General features: G+C 39.7%; 1 long non-coding RNA gene across 1 annotated transcript; it reads right to left on the bottom strand.

The window, feature by feature from the left end:
- Positions 1–5,266: 5,266 nt before the first annotated feature.
- Positions 5,267–7,431, bottom strand: LOC141042308 (uncharacterized). Its single transcript, XR_012204468.1, has 4 exons — positions 7,301–7,431; positions 6,242–6,331; positions 5,752–5,827; positions 5,267–5,687 (listed from the first exon to the last, which is right to left on the bottom strand). It is a non-coding gene; the product is annotated as an uncharacterized lncRNA (long non-coding RNA).

The following is a 7,431-nucleotide window of genomic DNA, read 5'->3' as shown; positions in this document are numbered from 1 at the left end:
TGAAAAATATTAAACACTACTTTGATAATCCCGAGAAAACCCGTTCAACTTGATAATGGGAGACACTTTGGATCAACATGACTACTTTAGGGATTATCGCTTGACACAAAAAGGGAAACTGTTATGGGATCAAATTCATATGTTGCATTGGTATGCTTAGAATTTATGCTTGAGATATGATTGTACTTGTTGTTCTAGGATGACGGCTCCACACGTTCCCTTTTCATGTAAATTTAGTGATAATGAAACCTTGGCTTCTTATGCTAATGGTATATATGATTACTATGATGTGGAACAAATAGAATAATTTTTTACTTTTAAGGGTGCTTAAGAAATTGAATCTTTGTTTGAAAAGTGTGAAAATTTTGATGATGCTATTTACAGACTTGAAAATTATGCTATACTTAAATATTGGTATGAGAATTATGAATACAATGCCGATATTGATGCATTCATTGAGAAAGTCTCCGCTGTCCAAGAAAAGATTAATATTTTGCAGGAAACTATGGAAGAAGAAATTGATGACAATGTGAGCTCATTGGATGAAAAGGATATGATGAGGAGAGCAAGGAACAAAAGGAGGAAGAGCGGACTAGCTACCCGTGCCCACCTTCTAATGAGATTAACTCTTGAACTCATACACTGTTTAATTTCCCTTCGTGCTTACCGAAGGATGAATGCTATGACCCCTTGGATTCGTTTGAAATATCCCTTTTTGATGAAATTGATGCTTGCTATGCTTGTGGCCATGATGCCAATATGAATTATGCTTATGGAGATGAACTTTCTATAGTTCCTTATGTTAAGAATGAAACTGTTTCTATTGCACCCACGCATGATAGTCCTATTATCTTCTTGAATTCTCCCAACTACACTATATCGGAGAAGTTTGCGCTTATTAAGGATTATATTGATGGGTTGCGTTTTATTACTACACATGATGATTTTGATAAATATAATATGCATGTGCTTGCTTCTCTTACTTGCAATTATTATGAGAGGGGAACTACATCTCCATCTCTCTATGTTTCCAATATGATAAAATTGCAAGAAACTGTTTATGCAATGTATCAGCTTTTACTATGTGTGCATGAATTGTTCTTCTATGACATGCCGATGCATAGGAAGAGAGTTAGACTTTGTTGTTGCATGATATATATTATTTTGTGCTCAATACTAAATCACAAATCATTGTTAATTAAAATTATCTCTGATATACCTTGGGGTCCGGGTGGATCCATTACTTGAGCACTATATGCCTAGCTTAATGGCTTTAAAGAAAGCGCTGCCAGGGAGACAACCTGGAGTTTTAGAGAGTCATTTGCTTCTATTGTGTGCTTTTAAAAAAGTTTAAAAACAAAAAATAAATAAAGTGGGGAACCTAAAACTTTTCAAAAAGGAAAGTGAAAGTAAGAAGGATGAGCACCGTTGAAGTGGGGGAGCTCCTTGAACTTTGTTAATGCCCATGGAAACTTTGCAAATCATGAATTACAGAAACTTTTTAGAAAAAATAATTATCCCCTTGTATAAATCCATTGTATTATAAACATAATGTGCCAAGATTTGCCTTTAGGATGATTAGATTGCTTGTTTGGTATGTGCAGTGCAAAAACAAAAACTTTCGCCGCGGTGCGTGAATTTACATTTATTACTGGAACACGATGAAAACTTTGAAAATTTACACTGTACTGCTATGCAAATTCTTTATTTTGTCCTAATTTTCAGAATTTTTGGAGTTACAGAAATATGGTTAATGTTCAGATTGCTACATACTATTCTGTTTTTGATAGATTTTGTTTCTATGCATTGTTCTCTTATTTTGATGAATTTATGGGTAGTATCAAGGGGTATGAACCATGGCGAAGTTGGACTACAGTAGATATAATGCTAATATGAATTTGGAATGAGTTTGCAACAATACTTAAAGTGGTGATTTGCTTTATTATACTAACGGATCTCACGAGGGATTTCTTAAGTTTTGTGTGGTTGAAGTTTTCTAGTTTTGGGTGAGATCACGATGGATGAAGGAATAAGGAGTGGCAAGAGCCTAAGCTTGGGGACGCCCAAGGCACCGCAAGGTAATATTCAAGGACTCCCAAGCAACTAAGCTTGGGGATGCCCCGGAAGGCTTCCCCTCTTTCTTCTAACGACCATCGGTAATTTTACTTGGAGTTATATTTTTATTCATCACATGATATGCGTAAATTCTTGGAGCGTCGTGTCCTTCTTTTAATAATGCACCATTCTGTTATGAGATAGTCCTAGTTGATTTATAAAATGCTTCATGTGCTTCACTTATATCATTTGAAGTTTGGATTGCCTGTTTCTCTACACATAGAAAACCGCCATTTGTAGAATGCTCTTTTTCTTCACTTATATTTGTTAGAGCGTGGGGAAATGTTTTGTAGAAAGAATTTAACTCTCTTGCTTCACTCGTATCTACTTAGAGAGTCATCGGGAATTGGTCATTCACATGGTTAGTCATAAAATCCTACATAAAAACTTGTAGATCATTGAATATGATATGTTTGATTCCTTACAATAGTTTTGCGATATAAAGATGGTGATATTAGAGTCATGCTAGTGAGTAATTGTGGATTGGTATAAATACTTGTGTTAAGGTTTGTGATTCCCGAAGCATGCACGTATGGTGAATCGTTATGTGATGAAGTCGGAGCATGATTTATTTTTTGATTGTCTTCCTTATGAGTGGCGTCGGGGACGAGCGATGGTCTTTCCTACCAATCTATCCCCCTAGGAGCATGCATATTAGTACTTTGCTTCGATGGCTAATAAACTTTTGCAATAACTATGTGAGTTCTTTATGACCAATGTTGAGTCCATGGATTATACGCACTCTTACCCTTCCACCATTGCTAGCCGCTTCGGTACCGTGCATTTCCCTTTCTCACCTCGAGAGTCGGTGCAAACTTCACCGGTGCATCCAAACCCCGTGATATGATATGCTCTGTCACACATAAGCCTCCTTATATCTTCCTCAAAACAGTCACCATACCTACCAATCATGGCATTTCCATAGCCATTCCGAGATATATTGCCATGCAACTTCCATCAACATCATATACATGACTTGAGCAATCATTGTCATATTGCTTTGCATAATCGTAAGATAGCTAGCAGGATAATTTCATGGCTTGTCCTTTTTTGATATCTTTGCTATGATAGATCGTTACACATCCTGGTACACTACTAGAGGCATTCATATAGATTCATACTTTGTTCTAGATATCGAATTGTAATATTGAGTTGTAAGTAAACAAAAGTGTGATGATCATCATTATTAGAGCATTGTCCCAGTGAGGAAAGGATGATGGAGACTATGATTCCCCCACAATTTAGGATGAGACTCCGGACAAAAATAATAAAAAAAGAGGCAAAAAAAGAGAGAGCCAAAAACAAAACAAAAAGAGAGAGAAAAAGAGAGAAGGGGCAATGTTACTATCCTTTTAACACACTCGTGCTTCAAAGTAGCACCATGTTCTTCATATAGAGAGTCTCTTGAGTTATCACTTTCATATACTAGTGGGAATTTTCATCATAGAACTTGGCTTGTATATTACGATGATGGGCTTCCTCAATACCCGAGGTCTTCATGAGCAAGCAAGTTGGATGCACAGCAACTTAGTTTTCAGTTTGAGCTTTCATACACTTATAGCTCTTAGTGCATCCATTGCATGGCAATCCCTACTCCTCACATTAACATCAATTTATGGGCATCTCTATAGCCTGTTGATTAGCCACGTCGATGTGAGACTTTCTTCCTTTTTTGTCTTCTCCACACAACCTCCACCATCATTTTCTATTCCACCTACAGTGCTATATCCATGGCTCTCGCTCATGTATTGCGTGAGGGTTGAAAAGGCTTGAGAACATTAAAAGTATGAAACAATAACTTGCACTAAAAAAAATACACTTCCGTGATGATACGTGTTTGTCACAGTAGGTCACGTTTTCTGTCATGCATGTACATCCATGACAATTTTATGACAGGATCAAGATAGTCATACATGTGCTGTCGTAGAAGTGTTCCATGACATTACCAAAATTATCATCACGAAAGTGTCCACTTCCATGACGATAAATCGCGCGTCATGGAAGTGCTTTCGTCAAGGGTGACCGACACGTGGCATCCACCGTAACGGAATGCTGTTAAGCTATCGGGTCCGGTTTGGATCCGATAACCCGCTAACGGCCCGCACCAATGAGGATTTTCCATGTGTAAAATTCTCATTGGCCGGAGGAAATACGTGTTGGCTCACCGATGGTACAGATGTCATCCATTCATTGGATAGGAGGCGCCTATGATAGGTCGACATGTGGCACGACCCAATAGTGGCCCATTCCGGTGAAAAAGGTCGGACCAGTAAAAATTAGTAGGCCGACCCATATAAGGCCTACTTGTGTCAGGTCCATTTAAGCCCACGGCCCATACGAGATGTGCCAATTCGGCCCGTCAACGACCCGTTAAAGATTTGACACCATTGCAGCCCATCATCAGTTCGAGCTCGTTAACAGCCCGCTATATATTTGGGCTCGATATCGGCCCGATGTGATTTCGGCCTGTTAACGGCCCATTCAATGGATGGGCCACTTTTCAGGATGTACATCTTTCGGCCTTTTAGCGACCCATTTAAGTGTTGGGCTAATTTCCGGCTCGGTGTGTCTTTCAGCCAATTGACGGCCATAAATGAGTTGGGCCATTTGTAGTCGGACCTTAGTTTTGGCCTTTTAGCGACCCATTTAAGTGTTGGGCCAATTCCCGGCCCGGTGTGTCTTTCAGCCTGTTGACGGCGCATAAATGATTTGGGCTATTTGTAGTCACACTTGAGTTTTGGCCTTTTAACGGCCCATGCTCTTCATGGTCCAATACCAGCCCGGTTTCTTTTTCGTCCTGCTAAAGGCCCATAACACAGTTGGGCCATTTACAGTACGACCTGACTTTCGGCCTCTTAGCGGCCCATGCTCTTCATTGTCTAGTACGAGCCCGCTGTCTGTTTCGGCCTTCTAAAGGCCCACATTATAGTTGGGCCATATGTAGCCCGACCTTAGTAACGGCCTGTTAACGGCCCGTGAAATCAAATAGGCCCACCTGTTGCCCGCTTCGATGTCGGCCTGTTAACGACTCGGGAGGTAAGAGGGCCAACCATTAACTTTCGGCCTGGTAACGGCCCGTTAACTTATCCCACTAAAGTTCGTACATGTCTTTAGGCCCAATTAGATAATTTGAGCCCATTACGACGAGCAATTATGCATAGGACCAAAACCGATCAAGCAATGGTACGGCATATAGGGAAAAACGTTGCACATCCAGCATATATTACAGGAAATTACATCCACTGGCAATCAAATATTGATGCCAGTGCAAATAAATGAATAGAACCTAACGATCTACAACGTGACAATCTGCAACGTCAGTGCGGATGACGCCCATAAGCATGTGGGCAAGTTCTTACTGCTTTGCTACACTGTCTCTGAAAACATTGATCAGTTGTTGTTGCGCACGAATGTGCACCTCTGATTCCTCCACCATTTCCATCATTGCTTCAGCCATTAATTGGTTCACAACATACATTTTTTCCGTTGCATTCGAGACAGAGGAAACTGAACAGATTTAGATGACGATTTTGGCAGGCTTGTATTATTGATAGTGGAGAGTGTCTCGACTACTGCATCATAACATAAATTAGGAGAGGGACCGAACAGATTAATGATGAGTTATTGCCATATTACCTGGCCTAGATTTATTGGAAAGAAACAATGGGGTTGCCTTGCTGTTTTCAGAGTTTGTCTTCTCATCTTCAGCAGCCTGCACCAAATTAACACACTAGCATTGCTATCATTGGCCAGGTCAGATAATAGGAAAGCAACATTGACACAACGAAAGTTTGGGCAACCAGACCACACCAGCCTACACCAAATTAACACAATATGGCACATCTATCATCATCCAGGTAAGGTAATACGAAAGCAACGCTGACACAATGAATGAATGAATGGGCAACCAGAGCAGCACTACAGTTCAGTAATGTGCATGATATGAGATAGTACACTCATGCAGCTCAGTATGCAAAACTACCAGACAGTTTTCCTTACAAAAATCAACATTGTCGCCTTTAACATTTTGCTACAACTGAATTTAGATTAGATAAAGGTTGGATTCACACCGATTAACAAAATACATGCTGATGTAAAAATATAGTGATATACAGCAGCTACTTACATCAGCATTGGAGCACAGAGAATTCCCGCAAGATACTTTCCTCGAATACGATCCCAATGGAGGGAATCTTCTATCGTTTAACCTTATTTTCTAAAAGAGAGATGGGTAAGAAACATGTAGAAAATATGACCAGAATGCTATAAAATTTCATGATGTGAGGATACGCACACGCTTCTTAGAATGGAGTTGACATATTTTTGCTGGACTAGAGCGGACTAGTTCTTTGGCCACTGGAATCTGCTTATTATCAGTGGGAGTTGGGTTTCTCTATGCTGGAGCAGTATCTATGAAAACTGGAGTTGGTTTATTATCTCCTGGCGTTTGGATCTTTTGCAAAGACCTGGTTTGTAACCCTTCAGATTCTAACATAGCCATCTTCCCCTTGCATGCCTTATATAGAAGAATGGTGCTTCAATTATAAAACATGCTACAGCAGAGATGGAATAGGTACTGAAGAATAGAAAGGCATGACATATTGACATGTATTCCCTCCATCCAGAAATAAATGGATGGGTCTAGGCGTATTTCAGTTCTAGATACATCCAGTTTTATCCATTTCTGCGACATGTAATCCGGACAAAGGGAGTTTGATGTAAAAGCTAGGGATACGGCAGGACAACAGTGTAAAAGAAACACTACTTGAATGTAAAATTGTATGCTAGCGGAATACATTACAGAAAAACACTAAGGCAACAGATGCGTGTATGATTGGGAAACTAAGATGGCATTGCAAGAGACCACTAGAACATCACTTCAATGTAAAAAAAGAACATGATATGGTAGACAGATGAAGTACATACTGATAAATAACAATGCATAAGATATTGAGAAGCATGATGTCCAAACTAAGCAGATGGCATTGCGATAGAGTAGAATGACAATACTCGAATTTGAAAACATGTTATCATTAATGGAATAGGTACTGAAAAATAGGAAAGCATGCCATATTTACATGCATGATCAGCAGGCAAAAGCACAAGGCATTGCAACAGAGTAGATGCACTCCAGGACATTATATGCATGTTGTACCCATATCAAGGGCCAAGTTAGAGCAAGGACCTTATGGGGTGAATAGGATTCATCATCTTTCTGCTAGTCTTGTGAAGAACTGCCTTTACATGTTCCATCATATTGGGTATCATTGACGTCAAGTTTGTTGGCCGTTACATTGCTCCGTGAGGTTCTTGTGG

This window comes from Aegilops tauschii, chromosome 3 (genome assembly GCF_002575655.3).
Source record: "Aegilops tauschii subsp. strangulata cultivar AL8/78 chromosome 3, Aet v6.0, whole genome shotgun sequence".
In the NCBI taxonomy this organism is placed as follows: Eukaryota; Viridiplantae; Streptophyta; class Magnoliopsida; order Poales; family Poaceae; genus Aegilops; species Aegilops tauschii.
This window is presented reverse-complemented; position numbering and strand designations above follow the sequence as displayed.